This window comes from Nyctereutes procyonoides, unplaced genomic scaffold, assembly GCF_905146905.1.
Source record: "Nyctereutes procyonoides isolate TBG_1078 unplaced genomic scaffold, NYPRO_anot_genome, whole genome shotgun sequence".
Taxonomy (NCBI): Eukaryota; Metazoa; Chordata; class Mammalia; order Carnivora; family Canidae; genus Nyctereutes; species Nyctereutes procyonoides.
In genome coordinates, this window is record NW_026575046.1 from 18,909,989 (window position 1) to 18,932,202 (window position 22,214).

Sequence of the window (22,214 nt, forward strand, 5' to 3'; positions counted from 1 at the left end):
ATTAAATTGGTTTTATCTACACAGTGCCCTTTCATGTTTGATACTTATATAATCTATTAATCCAAGAATTGCAATAGGAAATTCTGGGGTCCTTGGAACTGCTTTTGAGTCCATTAGGAAACCTGGACAAATTTATTATCCATTTAATTCTGTTCCCTGATGAGCAAGCATGTTTCCTCATGGGCAAACATGTTTCCTGAATTTTCAAGAATACTGTGAGAAATACACGTTGAGATAGCCCTGGAAGGAACATTTTCCACATCATTTTTTTTAATGTAGGAAAAAATAATTGACTCCAAAATATATTCATTAGCTGTGTATTTTTGTTCATTATTTAAATAGAGGACTAATTCATTTTCATTTCGGGTAATTATTAAACAGAGACAGATTCTGCTCATTTAACTGACAAACGAATGATAACATGGCATAAACTTTTGATACTACAGACACCATAAGGCAGTAGATGTTTTAAAAAAGCAAAACCACAAATTCTAACCAACAACAATTTAAAGGGTTGAGTCTTCCTCTGGGAAGAAATTGAGAAAGCATTTTCGGAATCTCCCTTGCCCCAAACACTGCAAAATTTTTTTAAATATGAAATTTCATAGATACCAAAACAAATAAGTCTTTTCTCAATTCTATGGGAATTTCAGTAAAACTTCAAAACTGAGCAAAGTAATTTGCTTATGCTTGAGGTAGGAGATCAAGTGGGGAGTTGTAGGTTATAAACAATTGCAATTTTTCTCACCATTATTCATACAGCACACTGGGTGAAAGGGTAAGGAGAGTTGGAGTCATTGGTATGGAGATGGCTGTCTTTGATGCCATGTAGATGAGCAAGAAGAGAGTTACATCCTGGCTTGGGTTGTTGAGTTTTATTTGGAAATTGCCATTCTGATGCTCTAGGTGATGAAAAGCTTGGGTTTAGATGTCTCTGGATAATGGAAGAAAGTTTTACTTCCCAAACAAATGCATAAATTGATATATCTTGTGGTTTTCATCCTTTGAAGTATGAAGAAGGGATGCTTTGATTGTCTTATAGAGCTAAGTTTGTTAGGTTTGAAGGCGTGTTATGAAGTATAAGAGACAGATAATTTTGGGAGAGTGACAGCATTAGTATTTTGCTCATCCTCACAAATCCAGAAGTTTTAAAAATCTGAAGCTGAAAGAAGTGTTTTCTTGCCTTCTTTGTGCTATTTATGGGCTCCTGTGATTGGAGACCACACAACACACGGAGAAAGACAGAGGCAAACTCTTCATACCTAAGATCTAGAAAATGGTTTTATTCCCTCCTGGAAATGTAGAGGAACAGTTGAAGCAATGGCAACACTGACTTGACCTGGAATCTAGAAAGGAAGCAGTGACTTCCAGAGACCATGAGCAGCCATGACCCTAAGTGCGCTGTTGAGTTTAAGGGCAGATGGAAGAGCATTCCATGGACTTATTCTGGGCACATATGTGGCCTCACTCTAGAAATCCACTGAAATATTTGTGGACCTGGACTCCTTAGTAGGTTAAGATTACCCATACTGAAGTACATGGAGACACATACCCCTCAGTTTTGAATATAAAAGTAAAAAATAAACTTTCTGTATCACTGATGAAACCCAAAACACTCAGATTTACCCATTCTCTAGAATTAGTTCTCTATTCCTACTTTCTCCCTGTATAGTATATATCAAGTCAAATCTATTGGCTGCTCCTGTTCATAGCCACCATCTACTATACTCCATGTAGAATCTTTTTTTATATTTTTATTTTTTAATAAATTAATTTTTATTGGTGTTCAGTTTACCAACATACAGAATAACACCCAGTGCTCATCCCGTCAAGTGTCCCCCTCAGTGCCCGTCACCCATTCACCCCCACCCCCCGCCCTCCTCCCCCTCCACCACCCCTAGTTCATTTCCCAGAGTTAGAAGTCTTTATCTCTGTCTCCCTTTCTGATATTTCCCACACATTTCTTCTCCCTTCCCTTATATTCCCTTTCACTATTATTCATATTCCCCAAATGAATGAGAACATACACTGTTTGTCCTTCTCCTATTGACTTACTTCACTCAGCATAATACCCTCTGCTGGGAAAATTGGACATCCACATGCAGAAGAATGAAACTAGACCACTCTCTTGCACCATACACAAAGATAAACTCAAAATGGATGAAAGATCTAAATGTGAGACAAGGGATCCCTGGGTGGCGCAGCGGTTTGGCGCCTGCCTTTGGCCCAGGGCGCGATCCTGGAGACCCGGGATGGAATCCCACATCGGGCTCCCGGTGCATGGAGCCTGCTTCTCCCTCTGCCTATGTCTCTGCGTCTCTCTCTCTCTCTCTCTCTCTCTCTCTCTCTCTCTCTCTCTCTCTCATAAATAAATAAAATAAAAAAAATAAAAAATAAATGTGAGACAAGATTCCATCAAAATCCTAGAGAACACAGGCAACACCCTTTTTGAACTTGGCCACAGTAACTTCTTGCAAGATACATCCACGAAAGCAAAAGAAACAAAAGCAAAAATGAACTATTGGGACTTCATCAAGATAAGAAGCTTTTGCACAGCAAAGGATACAGTCAACAAAACTCAAAGACAACCTACAGAATGGGAGAAGATATTTGCAAATAACATATCAGATAAAGGGCTAGTTTCCAAAATCTATAAAGAACTTATTAAACTCAACAGCAAAGAAACAAACAATCCAATCATGAAATGGGTCCATGTAGAATCTTAACAGTGTTTGCAATTTATCTGAGGAGAGTAGATAAGTGACATTTTCCAAACTTAATTAGACTCACTTTTCTTCAACACATACTGCCTTGACAAAAATGAAAAGGACAAACAAACAAATAAAATATTTCTTCTAATGTTCACCTTCACTGGAATTTCCATTTCTCTAAAGGGGAATTTCAGAGGCACCTTTGGCCCCTCTCTTTCCTTGATTTAAACATCTCTTCATTCATCCTGTCCTATTGACTCTATTTCCTAAGTATTATTGATTCTGTCCCTTCTCTAAACCCACTGTAACTCCCTCAACTCAGGCCCTAAGCTTTCTTGTGTTCACTACTCTATTGCTTTTCTAGTAGGGTACCATGTTTTCAGCTTTTCTTTCCTATGAATCAAAATACACTTTATTTTATAAAAACCCAAACTGGATTACTCCATTTCTCTGATTAGACCAAAACTTTAGTTTTGAACATTCGAAGGCTTCATAATGTCTGGAAAATAAAACCCCAACTTGTCAGTTAGGCTAAAGTCATCCTACAAACAACATTTTGTTCTTTGTGTTCCCAGATTTAGAGCAGAGTTTGAAACATAACACTTTGCAATTATGGATGAATTCAGAAGATCTGGTATCCTACAAAGTCTACCTGCTTATTTCTTTCACTATCTACTTCTCTCTTTCAATAAGCAGCTATCTTTTTTTTTAAAGATTTTATCTATTCACGAGACACACACACACACACACAGAGAGAGAGAGAGAGAGACAGACAGACAGAGACATAGGCAGAGGGAGAAGCAGACTTCATGCAGGGAGCCTGACGTGGGACTTGATTCCGGGTCTCCAGGATCACATCCTGGGTTGAAGGTGGCACTAAACTACTGAGCCATCCAGGCTGCCCAATACTGCAGCTATATTAATCCCATGTGAAGCCAGGTGATTTAGGTACCTCTCCTTATAAAATAGTCAACACAGAGTTAAAAAAATAACTATGTTCCAACATGGAAAAAACTATATATTTTTAAATCGTTAATAGTGTTAACCTTATAAGTAAAACTGTCACTTATTTTACCAGCAAAACAAAATAAAATGAAACAATGGGTTTATTTGGGAATAGCATAGAATTACAATCCAGGACAAGCAAGCTACAGCAAAACCATAGGAAGCAGAGAGAATAAAATCCCACTCTCTTATAGACAAAAGAGGGAACTAGAGAGGGCAGTTACAAACAAAAAAGACCATTGTAGTAAACTGGGAATTTGAAGCATAGTAGCTTTTCATTGGTTGAGTTATGATAGTCTCTCATTGGCTGGACTGTTGCCTGTTGCTGGGAAGAGGAAAAACTTTCTTCCTCCTGCTGGGATAGTAAAGTAGTATCTGAAGTAATATGGACTTACAAGGCACATCTCTCCTGCTGGGTCCGCAATTGATAATAAGTGGTAGGGAGAAAAAAGCTCCCCTTGATGACCTCCCAACTCCTTTCTAAATGAGGTTTCCTTCTATTAATTTTCACAGTAGCATATTCTGACATATTCATAAGTATAGATAGGTAGATAGATAGATAATAGATATTGATGGAAGGAAAGGAGAAAGAAAGACAAGTTGTGCTTACCATTTAACTCTTAACACTACCAATTTGAGTGTATTGAATTATTGGGCCTTCTTCTGAAATCTTACATTTATATGTCATTTTGTCAAGCAAATTAGGAAAACACAGAAATGGATTTATGATGCTTTGATGGAACTAATGTATTTTAATTTTTATTTTTTAAGGGTTTTATTTATTTATTCATTTATTTGAGAGATAGAGAGAAAGCACCTGTGAGTGGGAGGGTGAGGGGTAGGAGCAGAGCCATAGAGAGGAGGATGGGGAAAGAATCCCAAGCAGACTCCATGATGAGCATAGATGGTAACTTGGGACTCAATCCCTGAGATCATGACCTGAGCCAAAAACCAAGAGTCAGATGATTGATGGACAGACCCACCCAGAAAGCCCTATATGAATGTATTTTTTTTTAAAATAAAAAGATTGGGGTACCTGGGTGGCTCAGTGGTTGGGAATCTGCCTTCAGCTCAAGTCATAATCCCAGGGTGCTGGGATCGAGTCCCATGTTGGGCTCCCTGCATGGAGCCTGCTTCTCCCTCTGCCTATGTCTCTGCCTCTATGTGTCTCTCATGAATAAATAAAATCCTTCTTTTTTTAAAAAAAGGAATCTCCGTGTCTCTGTGGAGTCCCTATATGTACCTAGTAAATTAAAAATAAATAAATAAATAATTATATTCAAAAATAAAAAGATTACTTTATGTGATATCACTTTAAGTGATAAATTTAGTTAGAAGTTTAATGGGAAGGCACGCTAGCTTGAAAGCATATGCTTTAGTCATATCTTTGATACTTACTTACTCTGAGAACTTGACAATATTTTAGACTATTATTTGAGCTTCAGTTGCTTAACAGATGAAGAAAGGGTACTACTACCCCCTCCCTCTCCTGATACATCCTAGTTTGACACTATGAAGATCAAATCAGATAAAACAAAATATCCTGAAGACTATAAAATGCTATGGAAATTTATTATCCTCTTTACTCATTCAGCCATTTAATAGATAAATTAAAAAGTGCTTATTTAGTATATTAACAAATAGAATTCTCTGAGCTCCCAGAAGTTTCTTCTATATCTATGGCAATCTGGGAATTTATTTTTTTATAATGTGCTTCTGGGAATTTTATTATGAGGAAACTAATTATTGAGCACATTTCCTTTCTTAGCCTTCTCTCTAGGGACAAGATGCAATAAAGGTTATGTTGACATATATTGAAAGTTAGCATTTTAAAGATGGAATACTTTGAATCCACATGAAATAAAAATCCTTTAGAAACTCATTTGTTAAATATTTTATTGCTATGTTCCTATCAAACAATATGTTTCTTCAGATTTAATGTTTTACTCTGAGGAAAGCTCACATTTATGCATTTGAATACATTTTTTTTATTCTAAATATCTTTGAAGAGTGTATATAAAAATAAAACTTGTAAATTCTCCTTCACTTGGAGGATTTAATTTATGGCAAAGAGCGGTGAACCTTATCTAAATATGTTCTCATCACTACTTGCTCTACTTTCATACATGTTTGGCTCTCATAGTCACTTAGATTATTACATTTTGACTGATGCATAGTTTACAGGAAATAATAGGTTATATCATAGCTGGGAAATCAGTCCTCTTTTGAAATCCTCTGATCTGAAATGTCTCCTAGATGTATTACACATAAATTAAAAATAACAAGTGGTTTTTAAGTTTCTCACAGTTTTATAAACAACTCAAGGTGTGTTGGTATGTTCTGTGAGGTCTTATGTAGCAGAGCAGACATTATTCCCATTTCACAGGTGGCTCTTCCTGGTGGTCTAGATGTTCGTCTGACTGGTTCTCACAATAGCACAAGAGAACTTCAAAGGGAAATGGATATGATTTCCCAGTCTTTTTGGTAAACACGCTTGCTATTTTCTATTTCTGTATGACGCTGAATTAAATTCACTGTCCTTGTGGACCTGAGCTTTCACGTCTTTAAAATAAGTGGATTGGAAGATGATTGCTAATGTCTCTCTCAATTTTAAAATTTTACGTACGAATTTAAGTATAAATCTTATTCTATAGTGCTAAAATCAAATATGCCCCCATGGCTAAAAGTGTTTTACTGAAAAATTTGAGTAAAACCTGAAACTCAGTCTCATGGCACTCAATATTCTTGTAGCACTTTAAAAAGTTTCTTCATTCATGGCTCTCTTTTCTGCTTGCCATTTAAAAAATTATCTTCTCACAATACAGACAATATTTTGAGTCAGATAATTTCAAATCAGAAGCTTATTTAGTGGGACACCTGGGTGGCTCAGGGGTTTGGCTCCTGCCTTCAGCCAGGGCATGATCCTGGAGTCTCCGGATGGAGTCCCAGGATCAAGTCCCGCATTGGGTTCCATACATGGAGCCTGCTTCTGCCTCTGCCTCTCTCTCTTCCTCTCTCTCTGTGTGTCTCTCATGAATAAATAAAATCTTTAAAAAAAGAGGCTTATTTAGTATAAGCGCCATTACATTTTAAAATCAACTTTTGTATTTATTTATTCCTTTTATCCCATACTTTATCATGAAAATTTTTTTAAAAATAAGAAACTTGACTTAAACACAATCTAGATTCTAAAATAAATATTTTGCTCTATTTTCTTTATAACAAATCTACCCAACTATCCATTTCTCTGAACTTTCATCAGTGTATCTCATTATTGATACATTTTGAAGTAAGTTACTGTTATCTGTACCCTTCACACCTGAACACTTCAGGATACACATCATCAACTAAAGTTGAATTGTGTTTAAAGTTCTCTCCATTTTTAGTTTAAATTGCCATACAGTGAATTGCACAAATCTTAAGTGTACCCTGTGATAAACTTTGATAAATATGAATATCTATGTAAACTAAAGATTTGTCAAGATAAAGAATATCATCGTCTCTCCAGGAATTTTTCTTGTGCCCCTTCGTCATCAATCCTTTTGCATATCCTCCAAAGACAGCTACTGTTTTAATTAATTTGACCCACCAGAGATTAGTTTTACCTATTACAGAACTTCATGTAGGTAGAACAAAGTATGTACATTTCTGGATAAGGTATCTTTTGCTCATCAAAATTTTCCAACTACATCAATGTCTTATATATTAGCAGTTCATTCCTTTCTATTGCTAAACAGTATTCCATTGGCTGAGTACACCACAGTTTATCAACTTTTTCTCACGGACACTTGGGCTGCCTCTAGTTTTTATCTAACCTAGATAAAGGTACCATGGGCATTTGTTTTAAGTCTTTATATGAACATATATTTAATTTCTATGTGATGACCACCTAGGCACAGGATTGCAGGATATAGTCTAGTTTTATGAGAATCTACCAAAAGTTTTCCTAAGCTTTTTTTACTATTTTATACTCCAACTAATAGAGTTTGAGAATTATAGTTGGTTAATATACTCACAAACATTTTATGTTGTGTCTTTTTAAATTTTAGACATTATGGTAGGTGTGTAATGGCATCTTATTGTGATCTTAATTTTTCTAGCAACTAATGATGTAGGTGACCTCTCCAGAAATATATAGGCCTTTGTCAGATACATAATTTGTAAATGTTTTCCCCTGGGATTCGACTTTTTCATTTACTTAATTGTGTCTTCTGATGAACAAAGTTTTTAAATTATGATGGAGAATTTATCTTAAAAATAAAATGATTTTTCTCTTATGGTTATTGATTGTTGTGGCCTTCTAAAAAACCTTTGCTTTCTTCCAATCCTAAAGCCCTTCTATTTTCTTCTAAAACCATCATAATATTTATACCGTTTATGTTTATGGTTTCTAATTGTTATCCAGTTCTTCTAGCACCATTTGTAGAAAATACTTTCCTTTCCCCATTTCATTGCTTTAGTGCTTAGTAGACAGTGGAATAATTTGGAAAGGGTGGGCCTGTTTCAGGGCTCTTTATTATTTAACTGATTTATGCCAGAATTATTCTGCCTTGATGTCTGCATGTCTATGATAGGCCTTAAAGTAAGGTTGTGTAAATGCTCCACTTTTCTTCTTCTTTTTAAAGAATGTTTTGTCAACATGCCTGACTGACTCCGTTGGTTGTGCGTCCGACTCTTGATTTCAGCTCAGGTCATGATCTCAGGGTTGTGGGATGGAGCCCCATGTCAGGCTTCATGCTCGACAGGGAGTATTGCTTGGGATTCTCTCTTGTTCTCCCTCAGCCCCCAGCCCCCAGCCCCCCCCGCACCCCCAACTCATGTACTCTCTCTTACTCTAAAATAAATAAGTAAATCTTTAAAAAGAAAATTTTTTCCTTTTAGGATCTTTGAATTTCCATGTAAATTTTAGAATCAGATTATCAGTTTCTACTAAAAAAGCCCGATGGAGTTATGACTGGGTTTATTTCAAATCTATAATTTGAGGAAAATTGATACTTTAGCAATATTGAATTTTCCGATTCATGGACATAATATTTTTCTTTATTTGTTTCAGAAATTTTCAGAAGAATGAGTGATCATTACATCTATTTTTAGAAATGAATGAGCAATAAAAATGAAAGGCATAGTAGGAAGTAGAGCAGGGGAAAACAGGTAGAGAAAGGGAAAGTTAGAAAATGTGGGCATGGCTTCTCTGATGTATCCAGTCCATACACAATCCTTTGAAACAGAAGATCAAAGTTCTTGAGAAAGTTCTGTAAGTGGAGTACTTTAAATATAGTGTAAAGCCAAACCTGCAAAGCAGTAAACATTTTGTTATGTAAATGGCATATCATAGCACTTTATGTATATGTGGTTAATATGTAAGATAAAGGAATGATGAGCAAAATAAAATTTCTAGAAACTAATTCGAATCTTATTCTAAAAAAATATGTTAAGATTATGCCTATAGTTAGGTTTCTGTTTGGAAGTTAATATAATTATCTCACACCCACTGCTATTACGGCAAAACCAGATCTATTGCTGGCTTGACTAATGACAAACAATGATTGTCAGTTAAGGTACTGAACTAGATTCCCTTCCTGAGATATTTGTGTTTCATATAACATAGTAAGTCATGAGGATACATCGTGTTATTAATACTATATATCAGCTGAAGTTTGTATTATATCTGTAAGCCTGGTAATAGAGGTTCATTAAGATAATTTATTACAAAGAAAACCGACATTTTTGAAGTAGGAAAATGACTTCATAGTGGTTTAAAATTATCTACAAGACAGTCTTTGACTAATAAAGTTAAATAAATTAAAGAAGCAACAACTGACATATCAGCAATACTCCTTGTTCTCTGAGTTTCCACTATGTATCCACACACGTATACTTTAAAAAAAAATCAGTATCAGAGAATACTAGTACAGAAAGTTTAAGTGGTTTACCTGACTCACAAAGTGCATGTAATTTGTATTAGCACTTTCTGGCTTTAATACGACATATTTCCATATACTCGACAGCTTCCTGAGTAATCTTAGCAGGTGGTTAAAAGGAAATGTGTAAATGCTTGCATCATCCACCCTCTTCTGTATTGCTATATTAACTGAATTTCAACAATTTTACTACTACAGAGACCATCTCTAAACCAGACCCAGAAAATCTCTATCAGGTTTTTTTGGATGTGTGTGCTTTTTTAATTAAACATTCTAAAATTATAAGTGAGGAATAGAATGCTAAAGCATTAAAACTTTTTGTAAATTGTTTTGAATCCGCTTTCAGAAATCAAGTAGAACTTCCCAACCTTGACATGAATGTTTCATCCCAACTCTGATACAGGAGGTCTTTCTACCTGTATCAGCATTCCATTTTAATCCTTTCCATCTGTATAATGGAAGCATGACATATGACAAATTGTAGAGCTATTCTAACAGTATCTGCTTTAATATGTTCTTTTGCTTCTATTTGGTGAGTTTGTCTTTTGCTGGTCATTCCTCACATCATATGATGAGTTTTTCCACTTACCATACTAAAAGAGTGAAAAATACAAGGTTATATGTTTTCATCTTCAGGTTATACATGAAATGCTACATTTTTTTGAAAAAATGAAATCTGTAGCTTCTTTTAAATGTTACAATATCTGTTCACTTTTTTCTTTTATAATAATAATGCTGAAAAATAACTTTGATATCAGCTGTCTGGCCTCCTCATTTCACACAAAGGAAACTGAAAAGCAGAGATATGTAGTAACTCACATAGATAATTAATACTTCGTTCAAATTAGAATTTAGCTGGGTCTTCTGGCTTCTAAAGCAACATTGCTTCCATGATAGGAGAGGGAGCAACTATCATTTATTGTCAAAATAGGGTAGGCAACCATCAAGAGCATCCCAACCATACTATCTGGTACCAAACACATTCTCCCCTGACTCCTTGTATGACAGCAGCCTTACCAGTATCATTTATCCAAGACAAAATAGTAACTCATCTTTTGCCTGCTGGTCCTGCATATCAACAAAATTTACAAGAATCAACTATCTCTATAGCCCTTATAGATGCTATTTCCACTTTATTTCTCAAAAGCCTGATAATGTCATACCAGTGAATGAATTCTCTTTCACCATTATTTCATCCCATAGTGCAAGTTTTAACAATTATACCCCACCTTCTACCAGGGTCTCTCTGTGTTCCACCTGTCACCAATGATTGGGATCTTACTGCCCGTCAAATGGTAAATGGTCCAGTTCCAAAATTCCATCCCACCTTCTGCAGTCTTGAACTATTAGTGAGAGGAAGTTCTACAGAGTTGGTTCCTCAGGAAGCAGACACTGATGCCGCAATTAATTTATAGATGGTTTCTCAGAGAGTAATCTTGAGATCAACACTGGTGGAAGGAAAGGTTAACAAAAAAAATGAGACTGAGCAGCAACAGAAGTTGATTTAGTTTCAATGAGAGCCTCAGATAATTCTGTGGAGTTCTGAAGTCAGGATAAGGGAACTGGCATTTATACGCCCACATCAGTTAATCACTGGTGCGGCCACCAGGTGAGGCAGCATGTTCTTGACCGAGGTGACTCTCTTCAGCTGAGGCAATTCTGCAGGTGTTGATGCCTAAAGATTTTCTCCCAGCATTGGGGAACAAATCTTTCATTCCTGAAGGGGATGTGCTTGGTGTATCATGGTGGCTGCCATACTTCCTTTGAAAATTCACAATTTATCATTTTTTCTACCATTGTTTATATTGCCCTACTTACTAGACGAAGGCACCTTGAAGATAGGATAGTAACTCTTTCAACTTTGTTCTGCCTGATAATATCAGTTACTCAGTTTTATATTTGTGTTGTGTTGCATGAATGCATGGCCTTTTCTGTTTCCTAAAATTCTTATACTAAATCAAGCATTTCTGCTGATGCAAAATCGAACATGCCAACAGTTGCTCTATGTGACCCTTTCTTTTTTCATCTTTTTTTAAAAAAAAATTTAAGTAGGGGCTTGAATTCATAACTCTGAGATCAAGACCTGAACTGAGATCAAGAGTCAAATGCTTAACCAACTGAGCCACCCAGGAGCTCCTCTTTTTTATTCTCTTGCTACTTATTTGTACTCTGTTTTAAAGATACAACTGTGCTATAAAGTTCTTTTATCCTTGCTCAAATCTAACTATATCCAGAAATCCCTCCCTTGTTTTCTATTCTGCTACCACTTTCTGTGTACTGAGTCTCCTGAAAGAAACTAGTCTTGCTGTGAATCACATTATCCAAAACATTATACTTAGCAGAGTCATCCATATAGAACATGATCAATAAATACATGTTGAGAGAGTTTATAAAGTTTTAAATATTTGACTTTAATAGATAAAGTTTCTATTAGCTCATTTTATCACTGTGTGTGTGTGTGTGTGTGTGTGTGTGTGTGTGAATTATGGAACAGATGAAATATTAAGTTGACCAAAAAAATCACCTGGACTTTATCTGTAATTACTTCTCCATCTCAGCATGAAACTTTGTCTATACTGGATATTCAGAACTTCTGTTTATTGAATACACATGATGGACTATCCAATGCTTTGGAGACTTTATTCAACACTGATGAGTAAAAGTAATCAGGTCACCAGGCCATCAGTTCCTTAGCAACTAAAATACATACTGACCTCATATGAACCCATAGTTCCTTCAAAACAATCTGCTTAAGGCATATGAACAATGAAAGGAAAGGGAAACTTTTGTAACGTCAATCTTACATTTATAAATATGAATCAATTCTGGTTGATCCAGAATGAATTGAAGTTTTGCCCAAAATTTGAAGGGGAAGAAAGTTGAAAGAAAACTACATGTAAACGTGCCATATGAAGTTCTAGCATTCTTTTAGTTTTGACAAAGTAGTAAACATTGTTCCCATAAGATTGACCCTCTCTGTTCATACAGAGACATTATTTACTCTACACTGCTTCTTTAAAACTATGTCCTTTTTCATCTGGGTATTCTGCTAGGGGTCATCAGTCATAGCTTGGTAAGATGACAGATCCTTAGCAATGTGTTTGCATTCCGTGAAGAAGCCAGCTAATAGTTGATGGGATTATATGCTTAGTGAGCTGAAGGCTGACAATATTTCATTATGCCAACAATATCATTTACAAAAGTAAGGCTCAAGTTAAGTTCAGGTAGCAATGTTCCCTTTAAGAAAATGAGAATATAAACTCTTTCTGTGTAAAATCAATAACCTAAAATATTTAATACTATACTATGATAGGATGTCTATTGCATGGGCTCCTAAGTTAATGAACATCCTTTAATATTCTTCAAAATTCAAAGTGTTTATAACTATGAAACTAAAGACAGGGAAGTAAATCTGATTATTAAATTGAATAAGGATATATAAATGGTTAGTGACTTTTTTTAGCTGTTTAGTGTCCTATGTAAATGGCCATTTCTATTATTTTGAAAATTGACTTGTTATTGCTTTAATGTTACAAATTCAAAGAAGAAATTGCAGCAATACAGGAAAATAAAAGGTTAAAAAATTCCCATGTTTCTCCATCTAGAACTCGTCATGATAGATATGAGGTGGACATTATTCCAAGCATCTCCAAATACATGAGGAGAAGGATAGACCCATCAACAAATAAAGAACTTTTATAAAATCAGACCTTGCATTCTAAATTTAACAAAAACTATTAAAGTGCATTTTAAAATTACATTTAACAGAATAAGAAACCAAACTGAAAATGAAGGAAATGGTGACGCTCATATATATCTCATATATATATTTTTTTAATTTTAGAAGATTAAAGTTTCCCCAAAAAGAATAAAAAATGAGGGACACCCAGGTGGCTCAGTGGTTGGGCGTCTGCCTTCAGCTCAGGTCGTGGCCCCAGCATGCAGGGATTGAGTCCCACATCGGGCTCCTCAAGGGGAAACTGCTTCTCCGTCTGCCTATGTCTCTGCTCTCTTTGTGTCTCTTGTGAATAAATAAAATCTTTTAAAAAAGAATAAAAAATAATAATAAATAAAATCTTTTAAAAAAGAATAAAAAATGAAAATTTTAAAAACACATTTTTTTTCTTTTTTAATATCAATTACTACCAATTGTCTTCCTACTTTGGAAGCAAAGTAAATTAGTACACTCTACACTTTTCCACCTGTTATTCTTAGTTTTGTTAATTATACTGTTAAGTTGCTTTGGTTTATAATATTTACATTGTTATGTAAGTACCATGGTTATTTATTCTCAAATCTGTATTCAAATGCTCAACATTGGTATTTTAGCAAAGATTATCTATTATCAGGTAATTTATGTATTTTTTAAATTTTTGTCTAGATTAGGTCATCAATCTTTTTTTGTCAATTTTCGAAAGAAAGGATCTTGGGTGCTTTGTTTTTTCAATTTTTTCACTCTTGACAAAATCTGTAATTTTAATAATAAGTCTGTGACTTAATGAAGAATAATGCTAGGTATAAATTATTTGTTAACTTTCTATTTCTTAGACTTTCATAAATGTAGATACTGCTTTATTGTTCTCTGGCATGACATGACTGTAGAAAAATGTCTAAGGCTACCCTAGTTCCTTTCTTATATGAGCTACTCAAATTTCCATCTATATGCTTAAAAAATTATTTTCTAAGCTATGACTCATCACAGACATATTTATCTCTCTTCATATACCTATGCATGACCTATAAATTAATCTCAAAAATTTTTTTAGTTATTGTATCATTGAATGGTTTTAAAGAACACTAATTACACTTATGTTGGATGGTCTTTGTCCTTCATTTCTTTTTTTTTTCTCTTGATGAATTTCATTTGTCTCTATTTCATACTTTCTCTACATTAATTGCAATTATCTCTTTTCCTCAGATAATTAAGTTTTTCTATTCTTTTAGATATTCTTCAATTCATTGGCTTATAATGCCATTTTAATTCTTGATTTTTCTCTTTCAGTAATATTTATTTTAATGTTACTTTGTTACTTTCAGTAATCTTATCTTTGACTACTTTTTCCTCAAGATTTATGTCTTCACTAAATTATCTTTTAATATGGGGCCATCATGGAGGTTTTCTTATGGTGTCTAGATTAGAGTTTCTTCCATACTAAGTTCTTCATCTATATCTTGCTTAATATAATGCTACCTATTTTTGCTGTAGCATGTTCATGTTTGCAGTGACAATTCTTTATATTTTGCTCACCCAAACATTCCATTTACTTTTATTTCATTTTTATCACCTCTCCTTGACTCTTTTACCCCTTTCTCAGATCTTGAACATGGAATATGAGGAACAAATGCTGCCTTCTGAACACTTCATTAAGTCTGAAGGTGCAGGATTGGGAGATTATCTGGAACTTTGTGGAGTCTTTGTTGAGGACTTGCTCTTTATTATTTTGTTGAGAGCCCTCAGGTAATGTGATGGGTTGATTTATGTCTTCCAAAAGAAACTGAAGTTCTAAACCTCAGTCCCTGTAAATACAACCTTATTTAGAAACTTATTTCAACATGATCAAGGTAAGATGAAGTCATTAAGGTGGAATCTTATCCAATGTGACTGTATCCTTGTATACAGAGAAATCTGGACGTAGTGACAGACACGCACATAGGAATAATGCCATGTGATGATGAAGGCTGAGGCCAGGGCAATGCACCTACAAGCTGTAGAAGACCAATGATTGCCAAACAACATAAGAAACTAGGAGAGAATCATGGGACAGATTCTTCTCACAGTCCTCAGTAGGAACCAATTCTGCTGACACTGGGGGTTCAGATTTCGAGACTCTAGAGCTGTGAAACAATAAATGTCTATTGGGTATGTCACCCAATTTGGGGTACATTCTTATGAAAATTCTAGGAAACTGACTGCTCTAGTTAGGAATGTTTCCTTTTCTCACAAGGAGAAAGGGTATTCAGTTTTGGCTTATTCTCCCAATTCAACCTAAAGGAGGAAATTTTTAGGATTTTTTTTTTATAACAGGGAATATGGGATAAGAATAATTACATCCTTTTGTTGTTGTTGTTCATTCTTATATGAAGATAGGAAACTTCACCTGGAGCCTTCTCTTTGTCCCTTACCTCATTTTTGAGAATACTATTCCTTCATCTGTTCTCAAAAGCTCATTAAGCTTAGACACAGAAATACATATAATATAGATTCTACCTAAACCTTTTATCTGAATTCACGTTTGGCTTCGAATGCTCCTGAAAGAAAAGATACCTATGTGGTCTTGAGTGTAGCAAATCTTATGCCAAGGATCCTCTGAGCCCTGAGTCTTAATTTGGATGATCCTGTGCAGATGTGCCCTCTCAATTTCTTTGGTCTCTAGGCTAGTATTAGATCTATGAACATCTCTCATTTGGTTAGATAAAAGGGAAAATTCTAGTAACAGAGTCAATATATCACTGTATTTGTACAAATACTGGTAGTTACAGAAGAATGGTATGTTTGTTTGGACAATAATAACCAAATTTGTAATATTTCTCTCATATCTTTCCTTTCTACTAAAGTAATAGGACTAATAATGACATATGTCTCTGTAAAAAAGTTATTTTCCTGCTAAAAGGGATCAAGCTAGTTCTTATTTTACTTTTATTTAGGAAAAGGGAAAGAAATTGGTACAGTGGAATATAATAAGAACTGAAGTCCCTGTCTTCTCAAGTGGAGTGTCTTCACTTAAATTTATAATTCAACATATTTTTTAACTGTGAAACATACTTCAGGGTAGTTATTTTTCTCAGCAATTCCCAACAATCAAAGAAGAAATATTACTCAAGCTCAAGAGAACTGTATTGCAGCAAAAACAGATAAGCAAGCAAAAGACTTAATTATTGATGAATAAAATCTCTGTACTGCTTCTTCATCATAGTTGGTACAAAACTGATTAATGCTATTTGAAGAAGGTAATATTCACTCATTATAGAATACTTTGTTAGAATATTTCTATTCCATTATTAGGCAGTGATAATCGTTTGTGGTTTCCTTTTGCATATTAGTCTGTGAAGGACAATGATATTTAAGAGCAAACATTGGTCCTGGCAGCACAGATCTTGAATATAGTGGTGTAGCAGTTTGGATGTGTTTAAATGCCAGAAGCCAGCTGATAGTGGATTAGACCAATGAACTTATTTTTTTTCTTTAACTACAGAAAGTCTGGAGGTAGATTTCCTCTTATTTTTGATGGGCCAAAGGACAGAGTGGTGATGCCAACCATGATGATCCCTTTCATTAGGAAAGCAAAGGAGGCTGGGGAAACTAGTATTTGGCTAATTCTATAAAGAAAGGCATGGAGACAGGACTTGGGAATGCTTATTGAATCAACCATTCATCAGGAAATAATATGAAAATAACATATTTTACGTGCTCTTTGTTTTCCCCATTAGCTTATTTTCCACATTTGTCAGCAGGCTTCTACTGAGTAATGAATATTCATTTGCTAGATTAAACTCTTTGGATTTAAGGTACTCAAAGATCTGAAGTTTTCTATTTAGAATATAATAAAAACTGACTCACTAGTCAACTCATTTTAGATTCTTCTACCATTTCCATTTGGGAAAGACTTTTGTAAAATATTTGCTGACTCTAAATGTTTGAGTTTTTCTTGTATTAGTCAAAATAGACTTAGCAATCATGAAAAATACGACGGCCACAAATACTCAAATTCACATGCTGATCCATTTCACATACATATTTGTGAGATAAAACAAGTGACAACAGCAAAATCAGGATCAGTAAGCCAAGCAAAGTGAAAGTCTAAGAAATGATTCAGGAGCTCCAAACTGATTTTAAAACTGAATAGTGCTCCTGAGGATTTGCCTCAGGGGAGTCAAGTTATTGAGCTCTGGGTTAAACTAACAATGGGAAGCACTAGATGTAAGGGATTAAAGTTAATATTTATGTGAGCTTTGAACTGTTGGGACCCCTTAGGTTAACTAGTTACGTAATATTAATGGGAAAATTCAGTTTTATCACTGTTTCCCATAGAATGGGAATGTATTAAATTTGGTTATAAATATTTAACAGAAGTATTATAAAGTATCCAATTTACCTAGAAAAAAGTACACTGTGGAAGATACTCAAGGTGCTCAGAATATCAAGATGTTTAAAAAATAGTGATACTAATAAAAGAAAAAAAATTTTAACAATATTAAGAAAGCACTTAAGAGTCAAGAGCAAGTCTCTTAAAATCTCAAATCCTAGTGAGCTCAGCAGAGGGTTCTCCTCAACATTAATCACAGCATAATCAATGACTTGTGGGTGGTTGGGATAGGAAAATATGCTAAGGGCTGACTTTTTGAGATGTTTTTGAAAACCTTAAAGCTTAGGACTAAAATGTTTGTTAAAAAGAATGTCGTGCTTGTTACAAACACTGCATGATTATGTACATATGTGGCTAAAAAAACAAAAAACCTTTTATTTCTAGCAAAGAGGAGCAAAAAAGTAGATGAGAAAACAGATGTGTGAAGGAAATAAAAAGTCAAATCTTTTATAAAAGAAAGAAAACAAGTTCTCAAAGATAGGCTATATTATTGTGACCTAGATCTGATCTGCCCTTGCCATTCAAACTTGCTTATGTTTTTCTTTGTGAAAAGGTACACAAATAATAGAAAATGTAGCAGTTTGATTTAGAAGTCAGAAGAGACCTTGCTTCCTGCCTTAGCATGGTCATTCACTCTCCCAGAGCCCTGTTATCTGATCTACACAGTTCCTTGGAACACTTTTTATCTATCATTCTGTGCAGGCTGAGGAGGGCATAGCAGAGAGTAAAAGTACTCAAGACTATCAGCCTAGATTTACCCTTTTCTATGAGTAAAACAGATAATGTTTTACTACAATGACCTCAATAATTCATGGCCCGTTGCTCATATCAAAACGACAGGCTTGCTATTGTCAATGCTATGGGATCGGTTTTAACCATTTATGAGATTATTAAAGTATGTTTAAATTGTACGAAGGCCACATGCAGTTGATCAATAGCAAGCTGGACAAAGAGAAAGAGCCACAGAGTGCCAGCCCTTATGGTTCCATATCTTGAGCAGATGCCAGGCAAAACCGAGTCACATAGATTGTGTTCAGCATTGGATCACCACTCTTCTTAGTGTTGCCCTTAATGCTCCATCCCACCGGCCTCCATGTATCTCCTGGTTGTTAAAGAACTCCATCTTTCCTGTTTTCTCTGCTGGGAACCTCGTTCTTGTCTGACCAAACTTCCTCAGTTTCTCACCCCAGGAGCTACCCTAACAGCTATTTCTTTCTGTAACAAAGGCTAGTGTTTACAAGGGTGATCTGTGGAACTGTAGGTTGTCTACATCAGTGCTATTTTGGGCTATAGGCCTTTTTGAGTACTTTTAGCATTTTGCTATTTGATCTTGTCAATTCCTGCTTTATTTTGAGGGATGTCTTAGCTTTGGATCCCGCAGAAGAGAGCCGGGTACAAAGGCTTGTTAGTAGGTAGTTCATTTGAAAAAGAGAGGGGTAAGACAGAAAGAGAAGAAAAAAAGCCAGTATAAGAATTTGTTAAATTTGTTACCTAATTACCCCACTGCAGGTGCCTGGAGCTTGATCCAATGTGACTTTAAGAGGAGGCATATGAAATATACCTCAGAGCTGTCCACCCAAGGGACAAAGAAGGAAGCATATATCCATCAGCTCCTGGCCCACTGGTCAAAGATGAAGTCATTGACATTAACTCCCTAAGCTTCCTTGTATTCTTGTCTGAGTGCCCAGAATATCCCTACAGCAGAGGAGAAGCTCCATGGCAGAAGCAGAGTTCTGGGGTGAGTCTGTGGTCAGGATCCACCTTTGTGAACCTAAGCAAAGTTTCTGTGAATTGTTCTTGTAGTAGAGGCTGGAGGAAGGGGTAGACAAATAGAACCTGAAATAGTATATAAGAGGTGTCAGATACAGTACAGAAGGCCCTTTTGGATACTCGTAGCCTCCGAGGAAGTCTCTACTCAGGATGTACAACACGAAGCTGGTTGAGGAGGTTAACTAAATAACCAAATAACAAAGTCAGACATTTTCCTCCCACTTGGCTTCATTATGAGAGAGCCCTAATGAATGGGCCTCTTCTGCCATGAGTTATCCTCAGATGAAAGCATGTTTTAAGTATAACCAGCTCGAGGGAGACGGATGTTGAGAGAACGAGAGGAGAGAAAATGGCGTCCACGGATTACAGTACCTACAGCCAAGCTGCAGCCCAGCAGGGCTACAGTGCATACACCGCCCAACCAACTCAAGGATATGCACAGACCACCCAGGCATACGGGCAGCAGAGTTATGGAACCTATGGACAGCCCACTGATGTCAGCTATACCCAGGCTCAGACCACTGCGACCTATGGGCAGACCGCCTATGCAACCTCTTATGGACAGCCTCCCGCTGCTTATACTATTCCAACTGCCCCCCAGGCATATAGTCAGCCTGTCCAGGGGTACGGCACTGGTGCTTATGATACCACCACTGCTACGGTCACTACCACCCAGGCCTCCTATGCAGCTCAGTCTGTGTATGGCACTCAGCCTGCTTACCCAGCCTATGGGCAGCAGCCAGCAGCCACCGCACCTGCAAGACCACAGGATGGTAACAAACCCGCTGAGACTAGTCAACCTCAATCTAGCACAGGGGGTTACAACCAGCCCAGCCTAGGATATGGACAGAGTAACTACAGTTATCCCCAGGTACCTGGGAGCTACCCCATGCAGCCAGTCACAGCACCACCATCTTATCCTCCTACCAGCTACTCCTCTACACAGCCGACTAGTTATGATCAGAGCAGTTACTCTCAGCAGAACATCTATGGGCAGCCGAGCAGCTATGGACAGCAGAGTAGCTATGGTCAACAAAGCAGCTATGGGCAGCAGCCGCCCACTAGTTATCCCCCCAAAACTGGATCCTACAGCCAGGCTCCAAGTCAATATAGCCAACAGAGCAGCAGCTACGGGCAGCAGAGTTCATTCCAACAGGACCACCCCAGTAGCATGGGTGTTTATGGGCAGGAGTCTGGAGGATTTTCCGGACCAGGAGAGAACCAGAGCATGAGTGGCCCTGATAACCGGGACAGGGGAAGAGGGGGATTTGATGGTGGAGGCATGAGCAGAGGTGGGCGGGGAGGAGGACCAGTGGAATGGGCAGCGCTGGAGAGCGAGGTGGCTTCAATAAGCCTGGTGGACCCATGGATGAAGGACCAGATCTTGATCTAGGCCCACCTGTAGATCCAGATGAAGACTCTGACAACAGTGCAATTTATGTGCAAGGCTTAAATGACAGTGTGACTCTAGATGATATGGCTGACTTCTGTAAGCAGTGTGGAGCTGTTAAGATGAACAAGAGAACCGGACAACCCATGATCCATATCTACTTGGACAAGGAAACAGGAAAGCCCAAAGGTGATGCTACAGTATCCTATGAAGACCCACCAACTACCAAGGCTGCTGTGGAGCGGTTTGATGGGAAAGATTTTCAAGGAAGCAAACTTAAGGTTTCTCTTGCTCGGAAGAAACCTCCAATGAACAGCATGCGGGGTGGTATGCCTCCCCGTGAGGGCAGAGGGATGCCACCGCCCCTCCCTGGAGGTCCAGGGGGCCCAGGAGGTCCTGGGGGCCCCATGGGTCACATGGGAGGCCGTGGAGGAGACAGAGGTGGCTTTCCCCCAAGAGGACCCTGGGGTTCCCGAGGGAACCCATCTGGAGGAGGAAACGTCCAGCACCGAGCTGGGGACTGGCAGTGCCCCAGTCGGGGGTGTGGAAACCAGAACTTCGCCTGGAGAACAGGATGCAACCAGTGTAAGGCCCCGAAGCCTGAAGGCTTCCTTCCACCACCCTTCCCGCCCCCGGGCGGTGACCGTGGCAGAGGCGGCCCTGGTGGCATGCGGGGAGGAAGAGGTGGCCTCGTGGACCGCGGTGGTCCCGGTGGGATGTTCAGAGGTGGCCGCGGTGGAGACAGAGGGGGCTTCCGTGGTGGCCGGGGCATGGGCCGAGGGGGCTTTGGCAGAGGAAGACGAGGCGGTCCTGGTGGAACAGACGGGAGGAAGAAGAGGCGGGCGTGCAGGACCTGGGAAAATGGATAAAGGCGAGCACCGTCAGGAGCGCAGGGACCGGCCCTGCTAGACGCAGAGACCCCGCAGAGCTGCACCGACTACCAGATTTATTTTTTAAACCAGAAAATGTTTTAAATTTATAATTCCGGGATCCCTGGGTGGCGCAGTGGTTTAGCTCCTGCCTTTGGCCCAGGGCGTGATCCTGGAGACCCAGGATCGAATCCCACGTCGGGCTCCCGGTGCATGGAGCCTGCTTCTCCCTCTGCCTGTGTCTCTGCCTCTCTCTCTCTCTCTGTGTGTGTGTGACTATCATAAATAAATAAAAGTTAAAAAAAAAAGAAAAAAAAACAAAACAAACTGACTTAAAAAAAAAACTGCCAAACTGTTTAAAAAAAATAAAAATAAATTTATAATTCCATATTTATAATGTTGGCCACAACATTATGATTATTCCTTGTCTGTACTTTAGTATTTTTCGCCATTTGTGAAGAAAC

General features: G+C 37.4%; 1 pseudogene; it reads left to right on the forward strand.

The window, feature by feature from the left end:
* Positions 1-19,836: 19,836 nt before the first annotated feature.
* On the forward strand, positions 19,837-21,790 carry LOC129509364 (RNA-binding protein EWS-like; annotated as a pseudogene).
* The last annotated feature ends 424 nt before the right edge of the window (positions 21,791-22,214 follow it).